Genomic DNA, 18,394 nt, shown 5'->3' with positions numbered 1-18,394 from the left:
AACTAGGTGCAACATTTATACACGTTGCTCAGACGTTCCAGAGAAATGGGAACTCTTTCGAAGCCATAAAAATGTCCGATATGATGAACGTAAGAGAGAATATTAAGAGAGAAGCATCGATTCTAGTTTTGTCAATGCAGCGGGACCGGTGTTGCCAAATATCAACAAATTCACTTATTCTTGGTAATTTCTAAGGTTTGTAATTAAGGTCGTGGTGTAGCTAACCGCCAAAATACATTATTGTATACATTGTTATTGTATGAGACGGGAGCGCGATGAAAATTATGATTGAAAATTGGGTCGTAAATAATCAAAGGCTGTATTACCTATTACCTCTTTAAAAAAAATATTATTCAAATTACGTACCTAAACAAATACGATATCCTTTGATACAATTTTTAATAGGCGATCTCACAGAGTATAAAATATTATTTATTTTTGTATTATGATAACCTTAATCGGTAATGGCTCTGACGTTAGATTAATAAATTTATCACGGCATCGGATGTGTTAGGTAAGTTACAGTGAACGCACTTTTTGATTTCATACCATTAATATTCTCTTTTCTGGTTTATCATACGGAACCACCGTAAGGTATTACTTTAAGTCGACCGTTCCTGAAATGTGTGGTTAATTGAAACCCGACCACCAAAGAACACTGGCTGGTACCCACGATTTACTATTCAAATCTGTATAAAAGTAACTGCCTTTACGAGGATGTGAACCTTGAACTCTCGACTTCGAAATCAGCCGATCTGTGATAACGAGTCCACCATTAGACCAACCCGGTGGATTACCGGGAAGCGGTAGCTTTGGAAGCGCTAAAAAAATAGATGACTTTCGCGGTACGAATCTGATAGAGATAATGGGGGAGAAAGGATCAAGATAAAGTAAAGACTGTAAATGAGCCAGGTACAGCTGCTAGCCGGTAAATAATGCACACACAACATGTACTATTTTTATCACGTATGTCTTTATTAAATACATTTCTCGTAAAGGTATCTACGCACCTTTCCTCTACCGATGTTTTAATTTTTTTTAATTTTGTTTTACTCTCTTCTTTTTTTACTTCTACTACTACTTCTGTAACAATGATAAGTTTATATCGTACACCATTGATTCTCAAACGTTTTCGCCCACCCCACAGATTGAGAATCAAACATTTTCTAGCGCCCCTAACAATTTTTAAACCTACTATCTGTTAAAAATAGTTATTGCAATTGCTGTTTTTAGGATGCGCTCTTAAAAATAGCAATTGAAATTTTTTTTTTTTTAAGACTTAAAACTTACATTTTAGTTTGAAATACCAGAAAAACATAATTTCTGCCTTTTTTTTTTTAAATCAGGTATCGCCTTTTAAGACCGCCAGAACGTCCCCACCAGGTTTCTATGGACCTTCTACCGCCTCCCCTGAAGGTCTCGGGAAAAATGTGAAAAAGTAGAAAATTTGAACTCAACTGCATCGGATGATTTAAATACTTTTTTTATCAGTGATATATTTAGATTTACATTTTTCTTCCCTTGGAATGTTTGACCACTGTCATACGCATCTTTCTAGCATACATGAAACTTGAGAATTTTGAAATAGATGAGGGAAAAATAGATGAATTCGATGAAAAGTAAAAAAAATTAAATTTAACAAATTTGGAAAGATCAGAAAGCCGAACTATCTTGTATTAAACAATAAGTATAATCTTGAAAAGGATATAAATAAACATTTACAACAAGAAATAAAAAACAATGGTAATCGCATCAAAAAAATATTTAATTTTAAACCTAAATGCAAAAGATTTTTAGGGCCTTAGAATCGGAAGTAACCAAACTCAAGAGTCTGAAAATGAGAAACTGAGGAAAAAGTCAAGGAACCTTAAAAAAAGTAGTCGAAGCTAATAGAAAACAGAAATTAAATTCAGATTTTATAACAAATAGTAAAATGTCGGCTGAATTACAACAGCAATGGAACCGTTACGCTGATATAAACGCATGTATTGATAGCTCCAATTAAAAATAAAATGTTAATTTATTATTAACTGAACGGAAAAAAATATCTGGAATTTTTCATTGCCCACAAAAACTGTAATGAATTAAAAATTCAGTTTTAATCAAAGAAAATGTAACTTTATAAGTGTAAAGTTCTTTTCAATGTAAGAAAACTCAGGTAAAACGGAAATGAAATAATGGATAAGTTCAAAGAAGATTTAGAGTTAAAACGTTGAGCTGTGTAATTAAGTCTTCCATTCAAACTCACCTCATTGATCCAGCCTCATTCAACTTCGAAGAATAATTCTTCTGATTCAATAGAGGAGGATTTCTCGAAAGGATTACTGGCTATCGGGCCTTATTTGTACATTGTGTACCTAGGCGTCTTCGAAAGTATGTCCCCTCTTATGCTGAGTCCGTTTAGTCGCATAGATTGGACAGAAATAGAGTCTTATTCAGAATTTAATAAGTATGCATCTTAATAGTATGCATTGCTGTTTTTAAAACACCTCCTACGAGGCTACCACCACTGTACTGGGAAAGGCCAATAGATTTAGTGATCGGACGGCCATGTGGAAGTTGCGAAGAGGCAGGGAAGGCGTGGTATTTGGGATGCGGTTTCGAGCCTGGCCTGTATCGGAGTGTAACGGAGATCACGTTGTACCGGTTCTAAATTTCGTTCAGTTGCCCATCTCCCCCCTACGGAAGAGGCTGTACCAGCTCGTGATGTATGGATGGCAGCAAGAATGGTACATCACGACTAAGGGAAGGTATATTTTAGTCATATATATTTTAATAGTTGACGGGGTGCGCCTACTAATTTTAGAATTATGACAAACGAGCGGTAACACACGAAACGAGCGGTGGGTAGCACGACGCTCAGTTCGCTCACGCAATTAGGTAAGCTCTAGGAGCTAGTTAGGACACTGGACGCTAAACTGATTCCAGGCTCAGTAGCAGTTTGTGGCACAGACATTCAGTCTTATGCTTTAGGGCGACCGAATAAGGTGATGGCGGGAGAAATGCGATGCAAATAAAAAAAACTTCTGAATCCAGCACATTCAACTTGAAAGAATATAATTCTAATCCAGGTTCACCATTGTTAATGCATTAATTATTATAATTTAATTTTGTTTTTTTATTTTCATTTTAATCTTTTCCTTTATTTTTTACGTTTTGTTATTTTCTGTTATTTTTTTGATTTTTGCTGTTATGTTTGCTTGTTTTTTGTTATGCTTTCGTTATTTAGCAAAAAATATTTTTATGCATTTAATGAGTTTTTTTTATTTATAACCAGCAGACCCGGCAATGCTTCGCTATATATCGGTAAATAATGTACACTCAACGTATACTAATATTTTATCACTTTGTCTTTATCATTTCTCTAGGTACCCCGCGCACCATTCCTCTACCGTTGTTTTAATTTTGTTTTAATGTCTTTTTTTACTTCTACTAATTTTGATTTATTTGGTTTAAATTTTCGAGTAAAAAGTTCATTATATCGTACACCATTGATTTTCAAACATGTTTCACCCACTCCCCAGATTGAAAATCAACCATTTTCTAGCGCCCCTTAAAAATTTTAAACCTATCATCTGTTAAAAATAGTAATGGCAATTGCTGTTTTTAAGATGCGCTCTTAAAAATAGCAATTGAAATTGTTAAACGTGGCATATCCTATTTCTGATGTGAAACTTAGATTTTAGTTTGAATCACCAGAAGATATAATTTCTGCCTTTTTCTTAATCTATAGCCTTCGTAGACCGCCTCGACATCCCCAATTTTCTATGGACCTTCTACCGCCACCCCTGAAGGTCTCCAGCGCCCACAAGGGGGCGTTATTGTCCACTTTGAGATCGAATTTTCTAAGGAGAAAAAGTAGAAAAACCTAACCATTGATGTTGCTGCGAACACAGAAATATTAGTAGAATTAGGGAAATTTAAGTGATTTTAAAACTGAATCGGATTATTTAAATCTTTTTTATCAGTGATAAAAAAATGAAGTTTATTTAGATTAGTAACATAAAATTGAATTCATATTATTAAACGTATTGACCATACATATGAAGAATTTACTAATGCGAAAATTATTCTATATCAAGAAATATTGTTTAATATTTAATAACTTTTAACATTTTTTCTATCTTTGGAATGTTTGACCACTGAGAAAAAGTAAAAAAAATTAAATTTAACAAATCTGGAAAGATTAGAAAGCCGAACTATCTTGTATTAAAAATAACTATCTTGAAAAGGATATAAATAAACATTTACCAAAAGAAATAAAAAGCAACTGGTAATGGCATCAAAAAAATGTTTCATTTTAAATCTAAATGCAAAAAACTGCGTTTACACAAAGATTTTTAGGGCTTTAGAATCGGAAATATCCGAACTCAAAATTCCGAAAATGAGAAACTGAGGAAAACGTCAGGGAACCTAAAAAAAAATAGTCGTAGCTAATAAAAGTTATTCTCAACTAATAGAAAAAAATTGTAAAAAAAAAGGAAAAAATTGTAAAAAAATAGAAAAAACTTTTTAAACAAATTGTAAAAAAAAAGTAACAAAAATGAACAGTAATAAAAAATTTGAAAATATCTGAAAGCCGAACTATCTTAATATCAAAATTCCGAAAATGTAAAAAATAGAGAAATTAAATTAAATACAGATTTAATAACCGGTAATAAAATATCACGTTACGCTGATATAAACGCAATAATTTTATAAACTGGTTAACTAAACGACAAAACGAAACTGAACAGAAAAATTGCCCACAAAAACTATGATGAAATAAAAAATAAGTTACAAAAATTAGAAAAATTATCAAAGAAGTTTTAATCAAAGAAAATTTAACTCTGAACAATTATATTTATAATTTACATGAAGATATCTCTACATGTGAAAAAATTTTTGAATGGATTACTGGCTATCGGGCCGTTATTTGTACATGGTGTACCGAGGTGTCATCGAAAGTATGGCCTTTTATGCTACGTCCGTTTAGGCGCATAGGTTGGACAGAAATAGAGCACACTTATTCAGAATTTAAGTAGTGTCAAGCGCAGAGTCTTAATAGTATGCATTGCTGTTTTTAAAAGAACCTCGTACGAAACTACCACTGTATTGGGAAAGGCCAATCGATTTAGTGAAGCTCGAGCGGCCATGTGGAAGTTGGGAAGAGGCAGGAAGGCCGAGGTATTTGGGATGCGGTTTCGAGCCGGGCCTGTACCGGAGTGTACCGGAGTGTAACGGAGATCACGTTGTACCGGTTCTAAATTTCGTTCAGTTTCCCATCTCCTCCCTACGGAAGAGGCTTTACCAGCTTCGTGATGTATGCATGGCAGCAATAAAAGTTTAAATCAAATATATCTTGGTAAATGTCTTTAAATTTACATCTATTTTGAACCCACGACTAAGGCAAGGTCCTTGTATAGATTTATAAAGGACTTTTTAAGGGCAACGGGTGCCCAGGTCCTCACCAACCACGCGAACTTGAACAAATATTTGTATCGGTTCCGCCTGGCAACTGATGAGCTGTGAATCTGCGGGGAGGTCCAGTTGAACAAACATATGTTGGACTACCCAGCTCTAGGGAGGGCCAGAGCTGAGGCCACCCTGGAACTTGTGATGTGAAGCCGATTGCCACAAGTTAATGTGGTGTCTTGAGCTACATGCAATGCAAGTTAATGTGGTGTGTTGAGCTACAAGTTAATGTGGTGTGTTGAGCTACAAGTTTATGTGCCACGAGCCGCATTGTCGGATCGAGCGGGTGTCCTTGATGCCGTTGCTTTTTTCAACCGGCATCAGTAGTTTAGGAAAGACTCCTACTTAGCTGCTGTGGGAAAGAGTTATGGGTGGCCATCGGCCAATTAAAGCGCCATGCGCTTTGATACTGGTGGACAGATCCATGCTGGCATTCGGCGACCTAGGAGTGGCAGCGAATTGCTGTCTTGAGATAAATTTAATTTATTGAGTGTCATATTTATTAGTTGACGGGGTGCGCCTACCCATTTTAGAATATATAACAAATGAGCGGTGGGACACAAGTGTTGTGTGGCACCACACTCGGTTCACTCATGCAATTAAGTTAAGCTCTAGGAGCTAGTTAGGACACTGGACGCTAAACTGATTCGAGTTCAGTAGCCGTTTGTGGCACAGATATTTTGTCATTGCTTTAGGGCGTCCGAATGAGATGGTGACGGGAGAAATGCCAGAAGACATAATTTCTGCTTTTTTCTTAATCTATAGCCTTCGTAGACCGCCTCAACATCCCCAATTTTCTATGCACCTTCTACCACCTCCCCTGAAGGTCTCCAGCGCCCACAAGGCGGCGTTATTGTCCACTTTGAGATCGAATTTTCTAAGGAGAAAAAGTAGAAAAACATAAAAAAAGATATTAGCAGAATTAGGGAAATATTTGTGATTTTAAAACTGAATCGGATTATTTAAATCTTTTTTATCAGTGATAAAAAAATGAAGTTTATTTAGATTAGTAACATAAAATTGAATTCATATTATTAAACGTATTGACCATACATATGAAGAATTTACTAATGCGAAAATTATTCTACAATCAAGAAATAATGTTTAATATTTAATAACATTTTTACATTTTTCTATCCTTTGAATGCTTGACCACTGAGAATTGTAATAATGTCACACGCATCCTTCTCGTATACATGAAACTGTGAGAATTTTCAAACAGGCGATAGATGAATTCGATGAAAAGTAAAAAAAATTAAATTTAACAAATTTGGAAAGATCAGAAAGCCGAACTATCTTATAAGTATTTTGAAAAGGATATAAATAACATTTACCAAAAGAAATAAAAAGCAACTGGTAATGGCATCAAAAAAATGTTTCATTTTAAACCTAAATGCAAAAAACTGTATCTACACAGATTTTTAGGGCTTTAGAATCTGAAATATCCGAACTCAAAATTCCGAAAATGAGAAACTGAAAATAAAAATAAAATTTCCGGTAATAAAATATCGGCAGAATTAAAACAGCAATGTAACTGGTTAACTAAACGAAAAAACGAAACTGAACAGAAAAATTGCCCACAAAAACTATGATGAAACAAAAAATAAGTTACAAAAATTAGAAAAATTATCAATGAAGTTTTAATCAAAGAAAATTTAACTCTGAACAATTATATTTATAATTTACATGAAGATATCTCTACAAGTGAAAAGTACTTTTCATTCTAAGAAGAATCAGCTAAAATGGAAATGCAATAATGAATAAGTTTAGCGTTCAGCTGCGTGATTAGGTTTTCAATTCAAACTCACCTGACATCAATAAAGGTAGAAATACCGATCCAGGCTGATTTGATAATTCTCCTGATTCAATATAATCATAGTAGGCAAATAAGAGTAAATGATGCTGACTGAATTGTAGCGGATTCTTTGGCGCAGTCATCCAGAAGATCCATCAAACAATACAAATTAAAAACTGTGACGTTTGGTACCACTTCGGCTTGGAAGCTCTGGTTCTCATAGAAGGATTGCTCGAATGGATTACTGGCTATCGGGCCATTATTGGTACATGGTGTACCTAGGTGTGCTCAAAAGTATGACCTCTTATGCTGCGTCCGTTTAGGCGCATAATGAATGGTACACCACCGACTAAGGAAAGATCCTTTTATAGATTTATAAAGATTTAGGGATGGTGGACGCTTCTCCTTCGTTTTTAATGGCAACGGGTGCACAGGTGCTCACCAACCACGTGAACTTGTACCAATATTTGTTTTGGTTCCGCCTGGAAACTGATGAGCTGTGCATCACAGGGAGGTCCAGTCCAACGAACATATGATGTTTGACTGCTTAGCTGTTGGGAGAGCCAGAACTCAAGCCACTCTGGAACTTGTGGTGTGAAGCCGATTGCCAAAATTTATAGTGGTGTGAAGCCGATTGCCAAAATTTATAGTGGTGTGTAGAGCTACATGCAAGTTATAGTGGTGTGTATAGCTACATGCAAGTTAGTTATAGTGGTGTGTACAGCTACATGCAAGTTAGTTATAGTGGTGTGTACAGCTACATGCAAGTTAGTTATAGTGGTGTGTATAGCTACATGCAAGTTAGTTATAGTGGTGTGTATAGCTACATGCAAGTTAGTTATAGTGGTGTGTATAGCTACATGCAAGTTAGTTATAGTGGTGTGTATAGCTACATGCAAGTTAGTTATAGTGGTGTGTATAGCTACATGCAAGTTAGTTATAGTGGTGTGTTGACCTACATGCAAGTTATAGTGGTGTGTTGAGCTACATGCAAGTTATAGTGGTGTGTTGAGCTACATGCAAGTTATAGTGGTGTGTTGAGCTACATGCAAGTTATAGTGGTGTGTTGAGCTACATGCAAGTTATAGTGGTGTGTTGAGCTACATGCAAGTTATAGTGGTGTGTTGAGCTACATGCAAGTTATAGTGGTGTGTTGAGCTACATGCAAGTTATAGTGGTGTGTTGAGCTACATGCAAGTTATAGTGGTGTGTTGAGCTACATGCAAGTTATAGTGGTGTGTTGAGTAAAATTTTTAAACCTAACATCTGTTAAAAATAGTAATTGCAATTGCTGTTTTTAAGATGCGCTCTTAAAAATAGCAATTGAAACTGTTAAACGTGGCATATCCTATTTCTGATGTGAAACTTAGATTTTAGTTTGAAACAACAGAAGATATAATTTCTGCCTTTTTCTTAATCTATAGTCTTCGTAGACCGCATCAACATCCCCAATTTTCTATGGACCTTCTACCGCATCCCATGAAGGTCTCCAGCGCCCACAAGGGGGCGTTGAGAACGAATTTTGAGAACGAATTTTTTAAGAAGAAAAAGTAGAAAAACAAAACTTGATCTCGCTACGAATAAAAAGATATTAGTAGAATAAGGGTAATATTTGTGATTTAAAAACTGAATCGGATTATTTAAATCCGTTTTATCAGTGATAAAAAAATGAAGTTATTTAGATTAGTAACATAAAATAGAATTCATATTATTAAACGTATTGACCATACATATGAAGAATTTACTAATGCGAAAATTATTCTACAATCAAGAAATATTGTTTAATAATAACATTTTTACATTTTTCTTTCCTTGGAATGTTTGACCACTGAGAATTGTAATGTCACACGCATCCTTCTCGTATACATGAAACTGTGAGAATTTTCAAATAGGCGAGGAAAATATAGGCTAGGAAAATAGGCGATAGGTGATTTCGATGAAAAGTAAAAAAAATTAACTAATAAAAAATTTGAAAAGATCAGAAAGCCGAATTATCTTGTATTAAAAATATGATAATTATTATTATTATTATTATTATTATTATTTATATCCTTTTCAAGTATAATCTTGAAAGGGAACATTTACAACATGAAATAACAAACAACCTAAATGCAAAAAACTGTGTCTATACAAAGATTATTAGGGCCTTAGAATCGGAAATATCCGAACTCAAAATTCCGAAAATGAGAAACTAATTAAAGTTGTCAAAACAAAGGAGGAGGAAGAGGCAACACCGAGGGTTTATGTTGTGAATGAGGACGGCGACATGCAGGGGCGGTATGCCCAGCACGTTGGCTTCCGGGCTCCGGGAGCTTTCGCTAGGCTTCGAAAGGGGAAGCTGAGGGCTGGTCTCTTGCTGAAGGAGGTGTCGTCGGTGGATGTCGTTGGCGAGGAATCTTTTTTATCAGTGATAAAAAAATGAAGTTTATTTAGATTAGTAACATAAAATTGAATTCATATTATTAAACGTATTGACCATACATATGAAGAATTTACTAATGCGAAAATTATTCTACAATCAAGAAATAATGTTTATTTAATAACATTTTTACATTTTTCTACCCTTGGAATGCTTGACCACTGAGAATTGTAATAATGTCACACGCATCCTTCTCGTATACATGAAACTGTGAGTATTTTCAAACAGGCGATAGATGAATTCGATGAAAAGTAAAAAAAATTAAATTTTACAAATTTGGAAAGATCAGAAAGCCGAACTATCTTATAAGTATTTTGAAAAGGATATAAATAAACATTTACCAAAAGAAATAAAAAGCAACTGGTAATGGCATCAAAAAAATGTTTCATTTTAAACCTAAATGCAAAAAACTGTGTCTACACATAGATTTTTAGGGCTTTAGAATCGGAAATATCCGAACTCAAAATTCCGAAAATGAGAAACTGAAAATAAAAATAAAATTTCCGGTAATAAAATATCGGCAGAATTAAAACAGCAATGTAACGAAAAAACGAAACTGAACAGAAAAATTGCCCACAAAAACTATGATGAAACAAAAAATAAGTTACAAAAATTATCAATGAAGTTTTAATCAAAGAAAATTTAACTCTGAACAATTATATTTATAATTTACATGAAGATATCTCTACAAGTGAAAAGTACTTTTCATTCTAAGAAGAATCAGCTAAAATGGAAATGCAATAATGAATAAGTTTAGCGTTCAGCTGCGTGATTAGGTTTTCAATTCAAACTCACCTGACATCAATAAAGGTAGAAATACCGATCCAGGCTGATTTGATAATTCTCCTGATTCAATAGAATCATAGTAGGCAAATAAGAGTAAATGATGCTGACTGAATTGTACAGGGAAAGGTCAATCGATTTAGAGATAAAAGTTCGAGCGGCTAAGTGGAAGCTGTGAAGAGGCAGGAAGGTAGAGAGATATTTGGCATGGGGTTTCGAGCAGGGACTGTACCGGAGTGGAACGGAGGTCACGTTGTACCGGTTCTAAATTTCGTTCAGTTTCCCATCGCCCCCCTACGGAAGAGGCTTTACTAGCTTCGTGATGTATGCACGGCAGCAAGAAAAGTTTAAATGAAATATATCTTTAAATGAAATAAAGTTTATTTTCATCTATTTTGAACCCACGACTAAGGCAAGGTCCTTGTATAGATTTATAAAGGACTTCCGGGGATGGTACTGCTTCTCCTTCGTTTTTAAGGGCAACATGTGCTCACCAACCACGCGAACTTGAACAAATATTTGTTTCGGTTCCGCCTGGCAACTGATGAGCTGTGCATCTGCGAGGAGGTCCAATCGAACGAACATATAATGTTCGACTGCCCAGCTCTTGGGAGGGCCAGAACTCAGGCGACCCTGGAACTTGTGGTGTGAAGCCGATTGCCACAGTTAATGTGCCACGAGCCGCATTGCAGGATCGTGCGGGTTTCCTTGATGCCGTTGCTTTTTTCAACCGGGATCAGTAGTTTAGGAAAGACTCCTACTTCGCTGCTGTGGGAAAGAGTTATGGCTGGCCATCGGCCAATTAAAGCTCCAAGCGCTTTGATACTGGTGGACAGATACATGCTGGCATTCGGGGACCTAGGAGTGGCAGCGAATTGGTGGCCTTGAGATCAATGTAATTGAGTCATATATATTTTATTAGTTGACGGGGTGCGCCTACCCATTTTAGAATATATAACAAATTAGCGGTGGACACAAAGCAAGTGGTGTGTGGCACCGCGCTCAGAATGGTCGACCTGAGACAGTATAAAACTATCCTTCATTCACATATGTAGGTCATCCTCATTCATTCTTTCAAGTAATACCTTACGGTGGTTCCGGAGGTTAAACGTCCGGAGAGTGACGGACGTTGACAGATTTTGTTCAAAATTTGTAGAAAATTATTTAATTTTGTAAAAACTTGGGAAAGGAGTGCATGTATTTTGGCCGAAATATTTATTATTTTACAAAAAATATTTAATATTCACCCCATGGAACAAATGACTGGATCTTATTTCATTAAGAAGTTTTTGCATAAATTATATTGCAGTCTTTCAAACCGTTAAACGTTTTTGCTCATCCCAGCTCAATACTGGATGGTTTTAAATTTAAAAAATAATTATCTTAAAATCATATTAGTCAAAACGTTTTAATTCCTTTCCAAAAAAAACAAGTTCAACTTTTGTCAGAGTTATGGATGTATCTTTGTATTTTTAAAACGATCTAAAATTTGTATTAAATTTATTATCAGTTCAGGATTATATTAAAAATTGATTTTACCCCGATGATTTAATTCCCCCCTCCTTTGAGTATGGAAGCCCCAAAAGGAAAAACGTTTTCACAACAATTTTAAATTTTTAAATCCAGCTTTTTTTCATTTGTTTTGTTCTATTATGGAACCACGATTAACATATTTCTTAATATCCTTCTTTTTTTTTTCCTACCTTAGTTTATAACTTGTATTTTCCTTGAATTCTATTACTACTTTTATTTTTTATAGGGTTTCTTCTTCGTAATAAACTTTATTACGAAGTTTAAAAGTTAAACTTTTTTACGAAGTCCGAAATTTCTTTATCATATAATAAATAACAAATATTTTGTTCCTTACAATGGTAGAATTATGCATTGCTAAAATTCCGCATAAGCACTCTATCCACCAATTTCTGTAAACTTATAGGGATGACTTCTGCAGATAACCCAGCGGTACATTTCCAAGAACTTGGCGAATTCGCTTCTCCAATTCATAAAGAATTTTTTTGGTTTTGTACGATAAACGTCCTCTGTCGCCCACTACCACAGGTCGTAAAGTCAAGACTCCTTGTTGACCATTCAAGGGAGCCACGACATCCTGGAAAATGCCATGCACCGACAGGACTTGCGAATTGAGGCGGGGCCCCGCAAGATTAGGTGGTTGTAATTGTCCAATGTGGATATAATACTGTAAACATCAACCATATAAAGGTACCGTTCTGCACTCATTATATCCCGAATGCCGCCCGCACCACACTCACCTTTGGGGGATGTTTGCATTTTTCAATAACTACCCTCAGATCCTTTCTTGCCCAATAATAACAATTTTGCCGGTTATCAAATCCCCTAACATGAAACACTTCATCTGATCACAGGATATTACCGAAAATATCGGACCTGCCTTCACACAAACCAAGCATCATCTCTCCATATTCCAATAGATGATCACAATATTCCGGCTATAATTCTTGGCAGTAATGTAGTTTAAACTGATGAGAATTCAAGAACAGTTCGGATTTTGTATCGGGTTAAATCGCTTTCGCCAGATGCCTGTCTTGTGATTTCTGAGGAATTGGAATGAACATTTTCCTGAACCGCTTGCACATTTCCCTCCATCCTGGATACAGAACCTGTGGCCTTCGAGTGACAATTACTTACAGTCTGGATCTACTGAGGCACGGGGTCCTTTCACACTTCGCCACTACCTCTGTACTTGTACCACAGACCGCCACACTTCATACCTGGATGCCAGCTGAGCCCGTTAACGCAAGGTTAGACCTGCAACAACAAATAAAGTATTAAAAAAATTAAAGTTAATTCCCGCCCACCCGGTACATTTTCATTAATGGTATAATATTTGGGTATATGAAATGGCTTTGATGTTTAATAAAGGGAGAACAACCACCCCGTGGGACAAAAACTACGGCTGCCAATGGATAAATTCATGCGCAAATACAAGGTTTTTAGACTCGTCGCGTAATAACTGGATATATAGTAGTAGATGAACATATGGGGTTTGTTACCTACGGCTGGTTGTTTACCCACTCCCAACCGTTAACTAATTACTGCCCACAGCGAGCACACAAGGAAGATCCACAAGATATATATATCGTGCTACCCCTTCCTTGAGTTCAACGGCTGTAAAAACTGAATGTTAAATTAACAATTTTGAAATTTGTACTTACAAATTATCATTTGTAAGTACAAATTATCATTTAGTCATTTTTATTTATCTTCTCCTATCCTTTACAAAATTTACCCCCCTCACCCAAGTCTATCCTACATTTTTTTCTGTTATAGTCTGAATTTAATACAATCGTGTTCTAAAAAATAAAGAAAGTTGTCTAAAAATGTGTTTACCTATGTACAAATCCTAAAGAAAACCATGATTAATAATGCTATGCGCGCGCGCGTACACATACACACGGCTGTTAAAACGAAATTACAAAGTGCAAGAATGCAACACGTAGTGTATATGTTTTAGTATTTGTATGCGCTCGTGTGTAGTTTGACACACGCACGCACGTGTGCATTTTTATCTTATCTTCATTCTTTTATTTCTATCTTTTTTCTCCTTTTCTTTTTCTTCCTTTATCTCTCATTCCTTTATCGCTTTAATTTAAGTTAGACCCCTCTCTCTCTCTCTCTCTCTCTCTCTACGTAATATTCAGAAAGCATCAACTTTCCATCAATCAAGGTTACTGAAGACTCAGGGTTATTTAAATGAGCTTATTTAAGAGTTAATTTTTAATGAAGGTTAGCATTCTTGCTTAACTCTTCACTTTTTTGTTACTCGTTAGCTCAGGTTGGCATCCCTGCAAAATGTTCACTTTTTTGATTCCTTTTTTAATCGAGGACTTGTAAGTCCTGTCAGCTGCACTCGGCTCCGTACAGCTCGCACAGCTCCTGATGTGCGAGCTATAAAAGCTGGCTCCGCACACTAGAATATTTTAATCTAGTTCCTTCATCCAGAGACCGGATTATATGAAACATAAAATGCTTGAAATATGCATGCAAATATGAAAAGTGTCAAAATATGCAACTTTTAGTTTTAGTTTTTATGCAACTTTTAGTTTTTTTTTTTTTTAAATTAAAATCAGCATACAATTAGTTGAATAACATATAAATTCGTTAATTAACAATTATTTAACATTTTGTTACTTTTGGAAAACACTAAATATTGTTTTTATTTATTGTTAATTCTAGCATCGTAAATTAGTATCAGATTAAGTAATAATTTTAAGACAATAACAGATCTAATAATTAAAATAAATTACCTGTGAAAATCTTACGTTAATTATTGCAGAACATTAGGTGTACTTAAACAGTTAACAATTGTTGTTAAAGTGTTAACCATTAGATATTTTACACAACTCTCCAGTATTTTTCTAGAGATTTGTGTTTTAACCGTTCAAAAATTCCGGGAGTATTTCTAATTTCTTGAAATGAATTTTGGATTCTTTATTTAAGAAACAATATATTTCAAATGGCCTCGCAGGTAAGTAGAAGTCAAGAGCGTTTAAATCAGGTGGTCTTGTAAGGCCAGGGGCTATGGCCCTCGCGGCCTATCCATTTTTCATGGAAAGTTTCATGAAATATGCTATTAACTGACTGACATGTGCTGGAGTTCATCGTGGTTAAACCAATTATTTCCTCTAAATTGTAGAGGTAGTCTTCCAAAAAAACGTGGAAGATTTTCAGTTAAATGACCTAAAAGATTATTTAAATCATTAAAAGTAGAAAAGATTAGTTTTCAAAAATACCTGGGAAAATTTTTGTTGATGGCTACTTTAGAAGGAAACATGAGGAGTGTCTCGTCGTTCCAGATGCGCTGGTTGTGATAATTTTGAACACCATCCCTGTTGAAAGAAGCTTCATTATTACGCTGTTAAAATGATCAACAGTCATAGTCACTGTGTAAAATTATTCAAAAGTGAAAATATTAATATATTTTTAATTATTACTTAATTTGATACTAATCTACAATACTAGAATTAACAATAAATAAGAACAATTAATATTTAATCGAATTAAAATAAAGTGAAGGACATAAAAACAGATAAAATTACATCACATCAATATTCTGCCACTTCTTAACAGAATTTTGTTCAAAATAAAAGGCGTAATATATTTTAGCAATTTTGTTAAAACTAATATTTACAGAGATATAACGGATTGAAAAATAAACATGGCCGCCGCCATTTTGTAATTTGCGAAGGTATTTAATTCCTGATTTTTTGTTAATTTTAAAAATTATAAAGACGCTTACCAAATATTAATGTTATTACTCTACCCGAACTTTTTATATAAAAAATAAAATAGCGGACAAGGGGTTAACGAAAATAAAATGGCGGACAGTGGTGAACGAAGGAGAAATCCCCATTTTCCTAACGATATTTTTGGTTTAAAAGTAGAATCCGAAAAAGAATAGCCAGCCCACCTTTTAGAAACATTCTGTATAATTTAAAAGTTCAAGATTATAATAGAAATAATTTACGAGTATATTATAAACGAAGGCAAGATTTATTTGTTTGAACCAGAGAACAACAAATATTTAGAATTGTTTAAACCCAACAGGTATTAAACCAAGGCGGGAAATTATTCGACAGTTATATATTTTTCTTTGTATTTTGTTTTATATATGTTAATATTTATATGTTTTTTTAAATATTGTTTTATACATGCACAATACAATACTTTTGCGCTTATAATTTCGCAATTAAATTACATTAGTAATTTTAATCGCAGATATCATCCCGAAGTTTTTTTTTTTAGGGCGTGGGAGATGAATTTAAAGAGGTTATTATTACTTCTCCCAAAAATAATTCCATAATAAAAAATAAAACAAACAATTTTAACAAAAATATATTGCAATAAGCAAGAGAAATTTTACTAGTAATATGCGTTTTAAAAAGGTTGTAGAATTCAGGACACCCACAAGGAAAAACCCGTTAAAATAAAAATTTGTTTGTCCAGTTAATACAAGGGAATTAAAAAAGTTGTACAAAAAAAAAAACTTGCCCAATTCTACACAAGAAAACCGGACCGATTCTTCGTTAATTTTGTAGATTAAGTTATATTGCAACAGATAAGTTGCAATATCTCAACGTACCAATCTTCTAAATTGCTCCGCTCAAATCTTTCGGTCTTAAATTGATTGTAAAAAAAAAGCATACACGCACAGAACACGGAACACTACGGTGACAACGATAAAGTGTACTAGCTTATAAATTACGGGTATAGTAAATCATGGCGCGAGATAGAAATTGTGAGTGACGTCATGCGCAGAAGAGAACAGTTTTAAACTGTGGGAATATATATTAACTGGAAAGAATATTAATCGGTAAAAAGAAATTTGTCAATTTTGTGCATTAAGGAAACATTAAAAATAATTATAAAAAAAGATTGGTATATGTTAATGTATAAAAAAATATTTATTCACATGCTCCTAAGTTCAAAAAATCCTTTCTTGTCAGACAGATGTTTGTGCATATGTACCGTTGACTTGGACCCCATCGACGCTTTCAACTTTTGTTAGTAAGTACTACCTTCAGAGGGAAGGAATATATTAATTTTTTCCAAAAATGAGAAAACAGAGGGGATTGTTTTGACTGAACTTTTCAATCTGTATCGAGGAACTTTAAAAAAGATTTCACAAAATTTGAAGCGTTTTTTGTTTTTAAAATCATAAATTACCACAAATATTTGTTTTTAATATGAACTCCCTGAAATGATCCCACAAAACAAAAAATATTTTTTTAAATTTAAATCAATCTTGTAGTTTTATTATTGAATTCATTTTTTTTTAATTTTATCCTATTATTTTACTTATTTTATTTTAGCAAGGTAACAAGAGAAATGAATAAAGTGCTGACATAGTTTTTTAAAACAAATATCGTGCAATCTATCCCATACCACTATGGTTCTGTATGTATTCTACCTCTTTTTTATTACTATCTACAGTTATCTCAAGATACATTACTGACTTGAGAATGCAGAATGTTCGATTCATAGACTTCTTTTTCCAATCCAATCAGTTTATCCAAAATTATCAGTTTGTAAAATAGCGTACCTAAAAAAATCATGTATATCATTCTGAAGAAGTCTGGATTTAAAATATTTATTCAATAATTGTATATGTTGAAATGTAAATATATATATATATTCCTATAATAAGAAAAGTAAACATTTTGCTATCTTTTAAATTATATGGTTTTGCTGATTATAATTACTAAGTAAATAAATAAATAAATTATAATTTCGTTTGAGATCTCTCTCTCTCTCTCTTTCTCTCTCTCTCTACACACAAAGACACTATCACATGTGTGTGATAAAAAGAACATGATAAAAGAAAAGAACACTATAAAAAGAACATGATCTTTTTATAGTTCAGCCTAGTTCTTTTTACTGCAATTACAAGTAGGGTTTAGAAAGCAAGATCAGCACCAGCTGTGTTACATAAACTGTTGTATAACTGCGACATATAAACAAAGTCATACATCTTAAACAACATACAACATTTTATATTCTATGTAAAATTAGTAATTTTTAAAAAAATTACATTCATCAATTTAAAAAAGAGATATATTTAATTATTAAATAGTTTATTTAACCTTAAAAATAAATTATGAAATAAGTTATGAATAGAAAGTAAATGAGAGGGGTTGTAACACAGACTGAAAAAGTGAACAAGTAAAAATATATGATACCTTGGGACAGTACTAATAGAAGACTGCAGGAGTAAGGAAGAGATAATATGACAGTTGGAAAGACAATTTTCTAAAAAAATGTATGACTAGAACCTTTCCTTGTTTTAATTACATTAAAACAAAATAACTCTGAAGTTTATAGAATTTCAAATTACTTTTACTATTTACCATACAACTATCCTACATTTTATAAATACAGTCACTTTCATTATAGTTTAATATAAT

General features: G+C 33.8%; 1 long non-coding RNA gene across 1 annotated transcript; it reads right to left on the bottom strand.

The window, feature by feature from the left end:
* Nucleotides 1-6,132: 6,132 nt before the first annotated feature.
* Nucleotides 6,133-15,300, bottom strand: LOC142333885 (uncharacterized). Its single transcript, XR_012758737.1, has 3 exons — nucleotides 15,224-15,300; nucleotides 12,319-13,238; nucleotides 6,133-6,331 (listed from the first exon to the last, which is right to left on the bottom strand). It is a non-coding gene; the product is annotated as an uncharacterized LOC142333885 (long non-coding RNA).
* Between the last annotated feature and the right edge of the window lie 3,094 nt (nucleotides 15,301-18,394).

Source organism: Lycorma delicatula, chromosome 13 (genome assembly GCF_047948215.1).
Source record: "Lycorma delicatula isolate Av1 chromosome 13, ASM4794821v1, whole genome shotgun sequence".
Classification (NCBI taxonomy): Eukaryota; Metazoa; Arthropoda; class Insecta; order Hemiptera; family Fulgoridae; genus Lycorma; species Lycorma delicatula.
The sequence above is the reverse complement of the archived record's forward strand: the minus strand, read 5'-3'. Positions and strand labels throughout refer to the sequence as shown.